General features: G+C 40.2%; 1 long non-coding RNA gene across 1 annotated transcript; it reads right to left on the reverse strand.

Annotated features, from left to right (window-relative positions):
- Positions 1 to 2,020: 2,020 nt before the first annotated feature.
- Positions 2,021 to 4,540, reverse strand: LOC121400334. Its single transcript, XR_005965677.1, has 3 exons — positions 4,409 to 4,540; positions 3,249 to 3,289; positions 2,021 to 2,171 (listed from the first exon to the last, which is right to left on the reverse strand). It is a non-coding gene; the product is annotated as an uncharacterized LOC121400334 (long non-coding RNA).
- Between the last annotated feature and the right edge of the window lie 11,999 nt (positions 4,541 to 16,539).

The following is a 16,539-nucleotide window of genomic DNA, read 5'->3' on the forward strand; positions in this document are numbered from 1 at the left end:
CTGCAAACCTCGTTTCCAGTTACCCAGGCGGCATATTTTCGGAGCTGCCTACTCCATCATGCAGCAAAAAAGCAACTCGTTGGTCCTCTGACACTTATCCAAGCTTCCGAATTGGAAACCAAACTACAACTGCAGGATGTACCCAAACCTCTCTCCACTATCTACCAAACCATTCAATCATGGCAAGACAGACAGCAGCTCCGCACTTATGACAAATGGCTTTTAGACATAGTGGACTTAGATCCCGATAAGTGGTCGGAAATTCTCCGGTTACTGACTCAACCCTTGATTGCCAGCAGAGACAAGCTGATTCAGGTGAAATTCCTACATCGCTCCTACTTAACTCCTGAGCGCCTCCACCACATTACTCCCACCAGAGACGCCAATTGTACTCGAGGGTGTGGCCACCCGGGGACTTGGCTACATATGATATGGGCTTGCCCCAAACTAGTGACCTACTGGACACAATTAACCGCCTTTATATCTAAAATAATGGTCCTCGAGTTACCTCTGGACCCAGCACTGGCGCTCTTGGGTTTGACGAAGGGATTTGTTGACAAGGGTTCCGACAGAATATTGCTTCAATTGTTAATGTACTATGCACGTAAACAGATAATTTTGAAATGGAACAGGCCTGATCCTCCAACACTTGCTACCTGGAAAGAATTAGTTAATAAGGCACTGCCATGCTACAAAGCTGCCTATTTTGCTAGAGGCTGTATGGACAAGTTCATAGACATTTGGATGATCTGGGTGCTTAACCCTGCAACTAACAGCCCACATGTTTTTTGAGGTCTAGAATGTTGGCATTGTGTTATTGTGTATGATTACTCTGTACGTTCGACCCCCCCCTCCGCCCTCCTCTACTTTACTTTCCTTTTCCTCTACCTTTCCTTTCTCTTTTTCTTTTTTCCTTTTTTTTTTTTTTTTTTTTTTTTTTTTCTGTGATTTGTATCTCTTCGTGTGGATGCATTGTTGTTAAAATCAATAAAAAGAAGTTTAAAAAAAAAAAAAAAAAAAAAAGAAAATACATTACATTACACAAGCCTGGGAAAGCTTCATAAAATAAAATAGAGGTGTTATTTTGCCCTATACATGTGCCCACTGTATATTTTAGGTGCCATATGTTAGGAAATGTAGGGGGTATGGAGGATGCCCCCCAAAAAAATTTATGATTTTTTTCAGCCCATCACCCTTAAAAAAGGAAAAGATGCCAGCGTAATTTCAACTATTTTTCAACTTTTTTTAAAAAAAAAACTCCTATCTACTCTATTGCACTTCGCCTGCTCTAACCTGGCGAAGTAAACTCTGGCGAAGGAGGTCACGTTCAGAAAAAGACCAATGTTAGTAAATTTGCGTATTTTTGGCCCCTTCGCCAGAGTGCAACTTCGCCAGCGTTAGGGTGCGAAGTTGCGCTAGGCTATCATCATCGCTGGCAAAGTTTCGCCAGGGTGACTGATAGTAAATTTGCGAAGTTGCGAAATGACTTCACGCTGGCGAATTTTCGTTAGCATTAGTCACTTCGCCCTTTAGTGAATTTGCCCCCTAGACTCAATCTCAATAACCTGGTCACGTCTCCTTCTGCTCCTTGCAGTGGCAGGTAGCACCCCCAGCCCCTCTGGGAGTTCCTAACACAGACAGGTAAGTTTTCTGATCGGTGCCCTGCTCTGAGAGACTATGGTAAATACTTTTCCACAGGACAGCCTTCCCATGGAAAATGAGCTCCAACATGAGAATTGGACAACTGAAATAGATTGCCTCAGCCTGTTTCTCCCCGAACACTATAGCTTCCTGACTGATTGTAAGCTCTGTGGGACAGGGTCATTCTTACATCTGTATATCATAACATATCATTTCAGTTCTAATTGTTTGTCATTGTATTGATTTTTTATTTACTTTTATTAGGTAAGTACAAAGAAGGTGAAATGGTCCATTAGCCATATTTAGGATTAACACTTTTTCGAATCACTTAAAATGTATATTTTTTCATCATTGGAATCTTCTACAGAGTTCCCTGTTTTCTCTTCATTAATATACATTGGAATGTTATCATAGATGATTTCCAATGATTCAATAGGTGAGGCCATGCCGGGTGTGTGCAGAGGTCCAGCATCTAATTGAAGCTTTGCAGGACTTTTTGGTGGAGAGTTTGAGTCAGTGATACCTGTAACCTGAAATAAAATTGAATAGAATGTGAAAGTAAATCTTCTATGGATCAATAACAAGTATAAGCTTGATATAAGGGTTTATGCATCTCCCAGATCTTAGAAACGGTTCTAGCAAATGAAATCAGCTTACTGTCAGGAGCAATCCACTTTGCAACCAAGATGGCGGAACCCAGGGCAGGGCACTGATATCGTAATAAAAGAATTCCAAGACTTGGGATCAATTCCCAAAAATAGGTCACACTTCTTGGCATTTCTGGGTGTTCTAAAATTATTGTTTGATTGATTCTTGGGCTTTTGACCCTCTGCCTTGTACCCGACCACGATCGATTGCTGCCCTCCCTTGAATTTCGACCACACTACCTTTTTACCCTTTAGATACTATGAATTGGACTTTGCACCTAGTGCTTCCTCCTTGGTCTGGACTCTTCCACTAATTGGGCCGTGAGGCCCTGACACTTGGGTTTCTTCTGTGTAACCCAATGGTCCCAGGATATTATTCAATAGAGTAGAGTCTTATGGTCCAATTCATCAATGCATTTAACCATTGCACCCAATTGCCTTTATTTTTCATTTTGTACAGGACTTGCCAAATCCATTTGCTTACCTAAAATAGTTCGAGTGCTGTGCAGCACCTATGTGTAATTTAGTACCTACAGGGACATTTGCAAATCCAACATGGTTTTTGAACTTTGAACTGCCCTTAGGTAAAAGGATGTCCACAGGTCTCTGCACTCCAAAAAAGAGAGGAGAACCCTGTGTTCACCCCATAAATACAACTCTACCTGCATTCAGCCTCTCCATAGTAATCAGAGGCTGGCGTAGGAAGACATGTAGGCTTACCCCTTCCTGCACCATACCCATTCCCTAACTGGCACATCTTTTAGTACTCATTTTGTAATGTATTATGAATAGGCAACCTTATTTGAGCAACTTTAAGGGATCTGCATATCTGTATATGAGTGACGTAATATCATTATGAGTTTGAAGTCAATGAGCCTATAAATGATATATCTAAAACTTCTCCACTAGAAATGTGATAAATTGGACCCACTGTATAATAAAGAGCAAGAATCTACCTACTTTATCCATTCGCTGGGCCTTCTTTACAGATATTTTGTTTGCTGCAACAAAAATTAAGGATTTATTAGAAGTGTATTTTTTTATTATATCAGAAGACAGAGATATTAATAATTATTATTAACACACACAAAAGATCCCTTGATGCAATTTCAGGTCTCTTACCCAATAGAGAGTCTATAAATAGTGATGGTCAAATTTGTCCTCGATTCGCCTAGAAAGTTGCAAATTTACCGCAAAACGGCAAAGAATTAGCTAAATGCATTGGTCAATTTTGACGCCTGCAACAATTTTTATATGCGTGACTATATTGTCCAAATACATTGAAGTCAATGGGCGTCCAAATAATTTTGACGCGCAACAATTTTAAATGCGCAGCAAAAAAAATTGTGAATTTTTTACCGGTGAATTTTCGATGCAATTTGGCATTTATTCGCTGGCGGTAAAATTCAGAACTTCGCCGTGAATTCACACCTGGCCATCACAATCTATCTATATATCTATCTATAATCCAATGATGCATTGTAAGGTCTTCACTCACAAGTGGAACTCAAAGCAAGTAGAGCCTTTTCTATCTTTAGTTGGCAGATTATTGACCCAACTAAGTGGCCTACCAAACTAATATTTGGCCAAAAATGTGGCTAATACCTACCACAAAAATTGACCAGATATCTGTTAAACATGTATGAAGACTCTAAAGACTCCATAGGAAGAGGCACAGAAGGTATCGTTTAGTGAAGTAGTATCTTCTAAAGAGAACTAGATATATCCCTTTATGCATTCATAATTTAGATTTAAGGTCAATTACCTGTTTTTGCAACTTCTCAAACATGTTTCTTAAACATGATTTTTATTGGTAGATCAATGTTTCGGTCTCCACTTTCTCTATAAAGGTCCAGGTGGAGACCAAAACATCAATCTACCAATAAAAACGTTTCTGTTGTTTTATTCTAAAATCCGGTGAGTGCTGTATTTTCATGCAATCTGTATATGGCACCCGGGTGATTCATTTTGGTTTGGTGCATGCCCTCTAGACTTTGCTATATTTTTTTCATATTGCCCAAAATTTCACGGTTCTTGGGAAATGCCTGTCCCTTTTGTACGGACCAAAATGAAAGTAAAATATATAAACATCAAATATTGAGAACTTCAACGTGCCTTACCTGTTATTTTACCAAGGCAACAAAACAGCAGTGAGCTTGCTGCAATTACTATAAGGATTTTTATAAGGATTTTTAGCAACATCACCAAGTAGCCATATAGTCTTTTACTCTTGTCCTCGAGTCTGTAACAGATCTCCCTTGAATGTATTGTATCTGTAATTATTAAAAATAAATTGTTTATACAGAATATATTGATATTCAATTTTGTTTCTTAGTCTTAAATTACTTATATAAACATTTTAATCCTTTTGAAGACCAATGAAACTTGTACTTTAATTGCCCTGTAGAGTCAGAGCTCAGTTAAAAGTTTGGTAGGGCTCTGGATATGCCACTCCATTGTCTGAGTTTTACATAGCTTAGCTATAACTATGGCTTTTGTGACCTCTGCGGAAGGTAAAGAACATGACCATATTGCTGATCTAGCTACTTGTCACATGTTCCAGAGCAATCAATAAACGGACAAACGGATTTGGAGGATCTGCTCCAGCTGCAAGTTCCAAAGCCCTGCTATGTTCTTATTTCAGGTCCTCTCTGGCTTCTATAGTCTACGGGGCACATTTACAAAGCTCGAGTGAAGGATTCGAATTAAAAAAACTTCGAATTTCGAAGTGTTTTTTTGGCTACTTCGACCATCGAATGGGCTACTTCGACCTTCGACTACGACTACGAATCGAACGATTCGAACTAAAAATCGTTCGACTATTCGACCATTTGATAATCGAAGTACTGTCTCTTTAAGAAAAACTTCGACCCCCTAGTTCGGCAGCTAAAAGCTACCGAACTCAATGTTAGCCTATGGGGCGTTTTTTTGATCGAAGGATATTCCTTCGATCGTTGGATTAAAATCCTTCGAATCGTTCGATTAGAAGGATTTAATCGTTCGATCGAACGAATAATCCTTCGATCGTTCGATCACAGGATTTGCGCTAAATCGTTCGACTTCGATATTCGAAGTCGAACGATTTTAGTTCCTGGTCGAATATCGAGGGTTAATTAACCCTCGATATTCGACCCTTAGTAAATCTGCCCCTAACTCTATTTTAACCCCTGATCAGAAGAAAAAATCCAGTCATCTGTTCTCTTGGTCATGGAAGTGTCTCCTACCCAGGGCCACTCCTGCCATGAGGCAAGGTGAGAACATTATGGGAAGAAGATATCAGCACAAAAGGCATTCAAGTTGCAGGGAGTATCCTGTTTGTTTTATTGTGCGGAAATGCAATGTTTCGGTGACACGCCCCTTTGTCAAGCTTTCCTAAGCAGAAGAACATCAGAGCAGCCTCTTTCTTTCTCCTGACAACTTCCTTGACTACTTGGTGGTCAGACTGGTGGGAAACTGACCAGCAGGTGGCGCTGTTGTAACAAAATTCATTCATATTAACAGTACATGTTTCCCTTAATATCTTGGAATTAAAGAAAAATAAATAATGAATGTAAATTACAAAAGTGCTTAGAATAGCCCCCTCATCAATTTTACTTTCAATTATTTTAAAGATTCACTTATCCTTTAAACAAAAGGAAGAAGATTGGGCTGTAGATGAATGATTTTTTAAGTAAAAAGTCAGCCAACTTACCAGTGATATTCACTGTTATTGTATATCCCACAATGTTCACTGACTGGTTGATTAAAGTACAGCGATAAAACCCAGTGTCATTCAGTTGGGCTGCTACAAATGTTAATAAATAAGTAGCAGTGTTTTCCTTCTGACCCGTCCACTCCATGACCAGCCTTGATCCCATGTCCGTAGGCTCACATGTTCCTCCTACAACCTTGCACCAAGTCACATGTGGTAATTCTTCTGAGCAGAAACTGACGGGACATTGTATGGCAAGTGATTCTCCAACAGATTTGTTACACTGGGTATTTCTCTTAGTGTGTATCTGTGGGATACACTCTAATCCTGTCAAAGAAATAACAATGTATATACAGTACACATGCCAATGGCTTTACCTTTCATTAAGTTCTATTTCACATAAATTCATTATTTTTCCATAGTTTTATAATGAATGTTTTCATAAATTCAATTTACAATATTTTATCATTTAAATTTCGTCATATATATTTAGGGGATTATTTATCAAAATCTGATAATCCTCGGAAAAATAGTCCGCATGGATTATTTCCCTTTATACATTTCCTGAAAATTTCCTGCGCAGAAAAATATTCAATAAAATCTAGAAAAAAATTGAATAGTATGAATTTTTCGAATTTGAAGCCCGAAAACTCAGATTATTGCACAAAACCCAGCGCAGATCAGAATATCTTCATGACTTCTCCCAATGACTTCTACATGAACTCAGCAGGTATAAATTGGAGGACTTTTTTATTTGGACTTTTAACACCCTCGGGGGTTTAATTCTGAAAAAAAAATTCCCACAGAAAATTTGGATTATCTCGAATTTTTCCGAGTTTTTGGCTTTCAGACTTTGATAAGCAACCCCCTTAATGTTTATCCGTTTTATTTATATTGTATAATAATCATGTTGGAAAGTATGAGGTGAGCACAATTCATCTGGAGTAAAAACAAGTAATTTTTCTGGTTTTGAGCAAATCAGAGGATGTAGAATGCTGAACTTTTGTTAAAGGAAACTTTACCCCCAAAATGCACTCTGCATCCTCTGATTTGCTCAAAACCAAAAAAATTACACTCCAGATGATTTGGCAACAGATGATATCAAATTAAGTGGCATATTAAAGAATCTTACCAAACTGGAATATATATTTAAGTAAATATTGTCCTTATTTCTTAAAATGACAATTTTCTATTTAGGATTACCCAATGGCACATACTAATAAAAAAGTAGATTATGAAAATGATTTATTTACACGAAGCAAGGTTTTACATATGAGCTGTTTTATGCAATTTATTTTTATAGATGCCTACAGATTTTTTTATATTTTATTTTGAAATCTGAAATGGGGCTAGACATATTGTCAGTTTCCCAGGTTCCCCCAGTCGTGACTTGTGCTCTGTTAAACTTCAGTCACTCTTCACTGATGCTATGCAAGTTTGAGTGATATCACCCCCTCCCTAACCCCCCCCCCAGCAGTCCATAATCAGAACAATGGGAAAGTAACCAGATAACAGCTCCCTGGTAGATATAAGAACAGCACTCAATAGTAAAAATCCATGTCCCACTGCAACTCCTTCAGTTACATTGAGTAGGAGAAACAATAGCCTGGTTAACAGTACATGTATCCTTTAATATCTTGGAATTAAAAATAAATAAATAATGAATGTAAATTACAAAAGTGCTTAGAATAGCACCCTCATCAATTTTACATTTACTTATTTTAAAGTTTTACTTAACCTTGAATTGATTCACCATTATATCCTATCTCCAGAATTAATTTTAAAGTGCCAGTTTGGTTCTTACCTGCGCCCAGTCGAAAAATGTTGAAAAATAGATTGAAAATAAATGTTTTCATGCTGATGTGTCTTCTGTTCATATACAAACGATGTCTGCTGGTTCAATAACAACTTCCTTTGATCAGCGAGCCCCTGTATAAAGGAAATACAGACCTCATACTTTTCAGCTGGTGTGAAAGTTTCACTTCTGTAAGATAATGTACATCTAATCTATAGCCTGCCATGAACAGAACACACTCTGGTATTATATATATGAATGTGGATTGTCTCAGCTAAACACTTGAGGACTCCAGTGTCCAGGGCCCACCAGGGCTGCCACTGGAAGTGCCCCCCATCCCAGTCATGAGCTCCAGCTCCTATAAACATCACCTCACAGGAGGGTTGCCACCTTTCTGTGATCTGGAGAGGGGGCGGGATGGTGACATCACAGGGGCGGGTCAGTGATGCAATAGGGCAGGCCTGTGACATTTTGGTGTCAGCGTCTGGCTGATTGCCGTGTCAATCAAGGGGGATCCTAGCTAGTTCTATTTGTACTGTATATTGTGTGAATGGGTCCCTAAGCTCAGAAACTGACAGCAGCACAAAGCATGTGCAGTGAATGAAGATGGGGAGCTACTGGGGCATCTTTGGACTACTAAAGGGCTGTGGTTGTCTTGGGCTGGTACAGAAGCCCAAAACATAATGTACAACATTTCTAGCTACTTCTTTAATTAGTCTTTAGTTCTCCTTTAAAGAAATACTGACACCAGCAATTAAACCTTTTTCTTACATGTCATAACATTGTCTTTGGTATTTAAAATGTTGCCATAAAAGTATTTGCCTGACGCTTGTTACACAACCTATCTGATCCCCCATGTATGAGGGGGCTGCCATATTTGTGCAGCAATGGTCCAACATCATTAGAACTTCTAAATGACGTGTTGAGAAGGGACGGCAAAACACTTTAGTAACATCAGCTAATAATCACTTACAAAAGCAGATCTATCAGTTAACAACACATCCCATAGATAACTTTTAATGTACATAAATATTTTGAAGAGTAGTTTTATGTTGTGTCAGTATCCCTTTAAGGATCAATGCAATGACTACATGGAATACATCTGAATTCTACACATACAAAAAGAATTAAGGCCAAATAAGTCATTGTGATAATGGAAATTCTGGTCAGCAAATATAACCTACCTGTACTGCTCGGCAGATGTGGTCTTGTTGTGAATGTCTGGCAACAACACTGCAGAGTTGTGATTATTCTATACAACTTATAAAGCAGCTTTCGGTTGGGAAGTCAAGATATAATGAAGAATAATCAACAACGATCAGCAGGAAACAGTATATCTAAAGATATCAGAAAAAGGTGGGTTGTGTGATATAAATACTAAGGTGTAGGTATAGGTGGCTTGTAAGCCATGATTAAAGCAGGGTCCTTCTTATTTGCTGATGCACATCCACCAACCCACTCTGAATCCACATATGCCACAATCCTAGTCCTGCCCATGTGTTGTCACTGAATTGGTTTGAGGTGGGTGCGGGTCAAGAGAAAGAGGAAGACTTCACTGGGCAGGTTGGGTGTGGGTTGGAAAGCACCAGATTGCTGCCTTGAAATTTTTCCACCCATCACTAAAGGATAAATCTTTGCAGCTGAATAAAAGTTGAAAATTCAAAAGATTCTATCTCTGGAGTTATGGGAACATGGCGGCCATCTAAAAGGATGAGCACTTCAGTTCAAACCCTCGGTACCTGGAGGAGATTAAGCAAGACTTGCCAAATCACCAAACTGGCCAGATTGCTTTACAGAAGGGGGGTATATTATTGAACTCCTTTGGCATTGGAAGGGTCAACAGAAATCCTGACTGTTAAAGATGATGGCCTTTTGCAGAAGAAAGGAATATGGCCATGTTACACTGCACGCTGGAGCACAGCTCACCGTCGTTTTCTAAAGCGAAATGTCATATTTTCATTTTCTGATAAATATGCATCTTAATAGGTAAATAATGAGATTACCAGAATAAAAATCCTATCCATAATCCCTTTGTTGTGACTGTTCTGTAAACAAGAGTCCATTATTTAGGGGGACGAGCTGTGCACTGGGAATCTACCTTGCAAGAGCCAAACATGAAGTAGTTTCAGTTTACCCATTAGCTGTTAAAAAGTAACAAAAACTGTTATTTTTGTGATTAAAGGAAAAGGAAAGGTACCGAAGCAGTTTATTGTCAATAGATTAGTCACAATAGTGCAAGCTATAACACTATTTATTCTGTAGAATGCTTTACTATACCTGAGTAAACAGCTCTAGAAGCTCTCTGTTTGTTTAGGATAGCAGCTGCCATATTCACTTGGCGTGACATCACTTCCTGCCTGAGTCTCTCCCTGCTAACTGATATTTCTGGGCTCAGATTACAGCAGGGAGGAGAGGACAAACTGAGCATGTTCAAGCCCTAGCCCTGGAGGTTTAAGATGAAAACAGGAAGTCTGATACAGAAGTCCATGTGTACACAATAGAAGGAAAGAAATGCTGTGTTTCTTCAGACAGAGGACTCAGAGCAGTATTACTTTGAGGGTTTACTGGTGTATTTATATGGACCTTTCTGATAAAGCTTAACTAATTTTAGCCTTTCCTTCTCCTTTAAAGCAATAGCCAAAAAGTTCAGTGCCAGCCCTATTCAATCATGTTAAACAAGGGGGTATATTGCCCTTTAACTTCACTCTTTGATTTTTCCTTCTCCTCCCAGGCAATTTTGCACACAGTTTCAAGCAACACAACACAGACCACAATTATCACCTGACAATGAAAAAGGGTATAACACTAGGGATGTAGCGAACGTCGGAAAAAAAGTTCGCGAACATATTCGCGAACTTGCGCAAAAATGCGAGCGGTTCGCGAACGGTTCGCGAACCCCATAGACTTCAATGGGAAGGCGAACTTTAACATCTAGAAAAGACATTTCTGGCCAGAAAAATGATTTTAAAGTTGTTTAAAGGGTGCAACGACCTGGACAGTGGCATGCCAGAGGGGGATCAAGGGCAAAAATGTATCTGAAAAATGTATCGTCTCTGGTTTTTCTAGAGACGATAATATTATCAATATTTAGACAAAATGTGAACAAGGTCACACAGCTCGATGGCGGGTTGAAGAAAACAGTGTGCAAATAATGCCTACAAGGTCAACGTATACACTACTACAGCGGTGGATACGGATTACGTAAAATATATGAATGCTGCTTGAAAAAAAGTAACTCAAGTGGTTTTTCTAGAGACGATAATATTATCAATATTTAGACAAAATGTGAACAAGGTCACACAGCTCGATGGCGGGTTGAAGAAAACAGTGTGCAAATAATGCCTACAAGGTCAACGTATACACTACTACAGCGGTGGATACGGATTACGTAAAATATATGAATGCTGCTTGAAAAAAGTGACTCCGGTGTTTTTTCTGGAGACGGTAATATTATGGATATTTAGACAGAATGGGAACAAGGTCACACAGCTCGATGGCGGGTTGAAGAAAACAGTGTGCAAATAATGCCTACAAGGCCAACGTATACACTACTACAGCGGTGGATACGGATTACGTAAAATATATGAATGCTGCTTGAAAAAAGTGACTCCGGTGTTTTTTCTGGAGACGGTAATATTATGGATATTTAGACAGAATGGGAACAAGGTCACACAGCTCGATGGCGGGTTGAAGAAAACAGTGTGCAAATAATGCCTACAAGGCCAACGTATACACTACTACAGCGGTGGATACGGATTACGTAAAATATATGAATGCTGCTTGAAAAAAGTGACTCCGGTGTTTTTTCTGGAGACGGTAATATTATGGATATTTAGACAGAATGGGAACAAGGTCACACAGCTCGATGGCGGGTTGAAGAAAACAGTGTGCAAATAATGCCTACAAGGTCAACGTATACACTACTACAGCGGTGGATACGGATTACGTAAAATATATTATGGCTGCTTGAAAAAAGTCACTCCGGTGTTTTTTCTGGAGACGGTAATATTATGGATATTTAGACAGAATGTGAACAAGGTCACACAGCTAGGTGGCGGGTTGAAGAAAACACTGTGCAAATAATGCCTACAAGGTCAACGTATACACTACTACAGCGGTGGATACGGATTACGTAAAATATATTATGGCTGCTTGAAAAAAGTCACTCCGGTGTTTTTTCTGGAGACGGTAATATTATGGATATTTAGACAGAATGTGAACAAGGTCACACAGCTAGATGGCGGGTTGAAGAAAACACTGTGCAAATAATGCCTACAGGGCAAATAATGCCTAAAAGGTCAACTTATACACTACTACAGCGGTAGTAAAATAAAAAAAAAATGAATATTAAAAAAAAAAAATTAAAGTTGGTGCTGCTGAACTACTAGGAGCAGCAGATTAGCACACCAGTCCCACTCCCCAACACTGCTAGACTAATAGCACTGGGCTCTTATAGTAGTAGTAGTAGTAGTAGTAGTAAAACAACAAAAAAATAAATAAAAGCAGTCCTTACAAGGACTACTGTTATTGCAGCAGTCAGCAGATGAGATCAGAAGCAGGACAGCTGCCCACTGCAGCTACATACAGAGCACTGCAGTAGAAGGTAGATTACTAGCCAGCAAAGCTACCTAAGCTTAAATGTCCCTCAAACCCCTGCAGACTTCTGTCCCTCCAATAACAGAGCAGTATCAAAACGATTACTAGCCAGCAAACTTTCAACTGTCCCTGAAATCACTAACAGGCAGCAGCTCTCTCCCTACACTATCTCTTCAGCACACACAGGCAGAGTGAAAAAACGCTGCAGGGCTTCGGTTTTTATAGGGAAGGGGAGTGGTCCAGGGGAGAGCTTCCTGATTGGCTGCCATGTACCTGCTGGTCTGGGGTGAGAGGGCAAAAAAAAGCGCCAACAATGGCGAACCCAAAATGGCGAACGTCGCGCGACGTTCGCGAACTTCCGGCGAGCGTGAACACCCGATGTTCGCGCGAACAAGTTCGCCGGCGAACAGTTCGCGACATCTCTATATAACACCCACGCTCCCCTTAAACAGTCCCACCTATGGACTAATTGGTCAGAGTATTTTCCAACCATGATCCAGGGTCTTAGCCTGTCTTACCCAGGAGATTTAAAGGAGCCAATACCTCAGCCTGGGTGCTATATATATCTGGCATCATATGCTTCTGTATATCCTACTGGGACAAACCTCTGTCACATACCTCCCCCTTCTGTTCAAACCCAGGATTTCAGGCACAATTTGCAACCATACAGTGGGGGCTTGACAACACATCTGTATTACCCTGCATTTGCCTGCTTGATGTTCCACTGTAAAGTTGAAATTAATTAAAGAAAGGAACCAGCGGGACCCTTGCATTCCTCTCTTTTATTTGTGACATCCAGGTTAGGGGAGAGTGGTCCATAATGAGCACAAACTGGTGGTCCAGAAATAGTACCTGAAAGATTCCAATGCCCATTTAATTGCCAGGCACTTCCACTCTACAATACTATTATTTCTTTCAGTCATGGTCAACTTTGTAGTCAAATAGACCACTGGGTGTTCTTCTTCACCCACCAGTTGTGGCAAAATCCCACCCAAGCCCATAATGAAGCATTGGTTTGCCCAACAAATTTATTTTTGAAATCTGGAGCCACCAACACTGGACCTTGACACAAAGCTGTTTTCAACTCTTGGAAGGCCGTCTCTGGCTCATCATCCCACTTAACCATTGTGGACCCTTTTGCTTTTGTAAAGGTCTGTTAAAGGGGCAGCCACAGTAGCAACATTCTTGGGGTTCACAATCAGGCTTACCTCTCTAATGGAATTTAGGAAAGCCTGTACTCTGGGGAGGTGACTTCGCCAATCCCTGCTAAACATCACCTCCGGCTTTTGAGGTTCTGACAAGGTTTCTGCTTTACCTTTTGAATACCCTCCTGAGTATGGGGCAGGGGTTGAATTATTGCTATGAGGACTTCTCTGTTCTGCCAGGGCTTTGTCACATCTACGTGGTAGATCTGCTTTTTTTCCCTTTTATCTGGTTGATAAACTTTATAGTTCAACTCACCTATTTTCTTTGATTATTTTATACGGGCCCTGCCACTTAGCCAGGAACTTGCTCTCTAACATTGGAACAAGAAGCCACCAGGGTTGAAAGTTCAAACTTAGCTGGTCGGTACATTTGACTGAATAACAAATCTGAATAATAGAACAAACAGCCAGCCTGCTTTGAACAGAGTGGCAGAGGTGGAGAGACTGGAGAAATGCTAATCACTGTTCTAATGACAGAAAATGTCTCGCCATCTAGTGGAACTGTAGGGGAAGTGCATTTACGGGTATGTAAGGTCACAGAAGAAGGCCAGTAAGCTTTTCCAGTTGTGTTAACATAGAGCCGAACAAATGTGTCTGTGTGCACCCAAAGATCGGCATTAGCATAAGATCTGCCCAACTTCTCAGGTAATTGCAGGCAGTTGGGCTCCAGCCAGGCACGCTGTGTGGCAGCATTTACTGTGGAAATGTGTATGGGTTCTGTGAGGACATGTTTATGTTTATTGGTTACTATTCCTGGGGGGAACCTTAGTACTTTTTTATTACTTATGGGCGAATGGGAGTAGCCACAGGAACAGTCTCAGAGGCAATTAGATGATAATATATAAACCATATAACATTTTGACTGTGACACACATGGTGATTAAGCTCTCTTATCCTCTAAAGTGTATGGTCTAGCTGGGGGCACACTAAGGAAAATTCCCAATATACTGTTAGTATAGCCCACTAATCCAATCCACAGAATAGCTGTGATAGAAACTGGGGTGAGATATTTGTTGCAAAGGTCAGTTTAAGCACTTAGGGTGTACAATAATGCTGGTGATTATATGATAATGGACCCTGCTTGGTACAAGAAATATAGCTCTTAAAATATTTATTAATAAACACTAGTTCTAGTTCACCACTAGTCCTTGGGGTTGAAAATATATATCATGCTTTGCATTGGCGAGAATACATGGGCTGCTTTGATACTTTTGCCAGGGCTGCTTTTTCCTCCCAGTCCGGCCCTGCACCATACCCTGGACTTTGTCAAATCAATAAAGTAAATCCTGACTGACAGAAAAATGGATGCTTCCGAGGGCTCTGAGGGCAACTCTGTTTCACCCTGTCACAGACCACAGACCATTCACAAGCCCCTGGTGAACCCTTAGAAACCCCTCTCTCAGACCCCTGTGGAGAACCTTCCTTTTCCCAGAGCTTTCAAATATGTCCCAATATAACACTAAGCAATAAGACAGGGGAGACAGCCACTTCATGAGAGTATCAGTAACAGTTTCAAATGTCACCATGGTGGTGGGATATGATTTTGAGTCTCCATGAATACAGAGCACCCCAACACTACAGTCATTAACTTGGTCTGGTCTCAGCAGACTGGCATGCAAAGGGTGTTACTGTGCACAAGACTTCTACTAGTGCATACACAGGACATTCTGTACAGCTTGAGAGTGTTAGAGTTTAAGCTTACTGTTGTGTAATGGCTGCATGAGAGCCTGCTAATAAAAGCACTATAAGTTATACTCTACTCATCCTCGGCTACCAAAACATAACAATTGGCGACAGGTTGTCTCTTCTACCTCTGCAGCAGCCTGCAGCTTATCTTCCAAACCCTGGTGAGCCTACTATACCTTTTACTGCTTGGATCCGTATGTTTGAAAATTCATTATTGCTGCTGACCAAGGGGAGATTTCTGCTGCTAGAAAGCGTGCTTTACTTATTCACTGCCTGTGAGCAGAGGGACAGCATATATTCTATACATTACCATTACCTGATGATACTTATGAAACTGCTCTTACTGCTATAAAGAACTTTTTCATGCCAAGAGTAAATGTGGTTATTGAAAGATATAAATTCTGCCAATGTGGACAGCATAATGGCGTAATGGCGTAATGTAGGAGCTTTGAGAGAGCTGGTTGTTACCTGTGAGTTTGGGAATCTAACAGATGAAATGCTAAGAGACAAAATAGTTGAAAAAACAAACTCACCTCGCATTAGAGACAGACTGCTTTTAGAGCAGGATTTAACCCTTGCAAAGGCTATTACAGTTGCTAGCCAAATTGAAACAGCAGTGGCAGAGGCTAAAACGCTCAGTCAGGGAACTGCTGGGAATGTACAGATTGTGAAATCAACACTGTGGCTTAATAATGCTCATTCACAGGCAAAATACAGTGCTAAGGAAAGGGATTCACCTATACTGCAAAACTGTGCATCAAATACAAATAGAAAATACTGCTTTTGCTGGGGTTCAACACAACACACTACAAAATCATCTACTGCTGACATTGTGAAACGTCACCAAGCCAAATGCAAGGCTTATACTGAAAATGTGGTGCCAGAGAAGTACACTTTCAGCCTTGATCGTTAGTCAGAATTAAGAAACCAGGAATACTGAAACAAGGACAATCTAAATTTACTACACCACTTGAAGTGAGACGCCAGCGAGGACCATACACATATAAACTGTCTGATGGACGCATATGGAATGCAAGTCGTCTTGCTCCTGTTAGGTATGACTTTGGAGAAGCTCCATTTGATGAAGGACATTTTCCTACTCCTGATGTCAACTGCAATACACCTGAAGAGAGTGAACCTATATTGCGTACTGAGAGAATCAGAAAACTACCTGCATGGACCAAGGACTATGTGACGTGAAGGATGTATAATTTGCTTTAATATGTATACTGTTTTATTATTGCTGTTTACTACATTTGTCCAAATCCTTTCCTACTA

Source organism: Xenopus laevis, chromosome 2S (genome assembly GCF_017654675.1).
Source record: "Xenopus laevis strain J_2021 chromosome 2S, Xenopus_laevis_v10.1, whole genome shotgun sequence".
NCBI classification, from domain to species: domain Eukaryota; kingdom Metazoa; phylum Chordata; class Amphibia; order Anura; family Pipidae; genus Xenopus; species Xenopus laevis.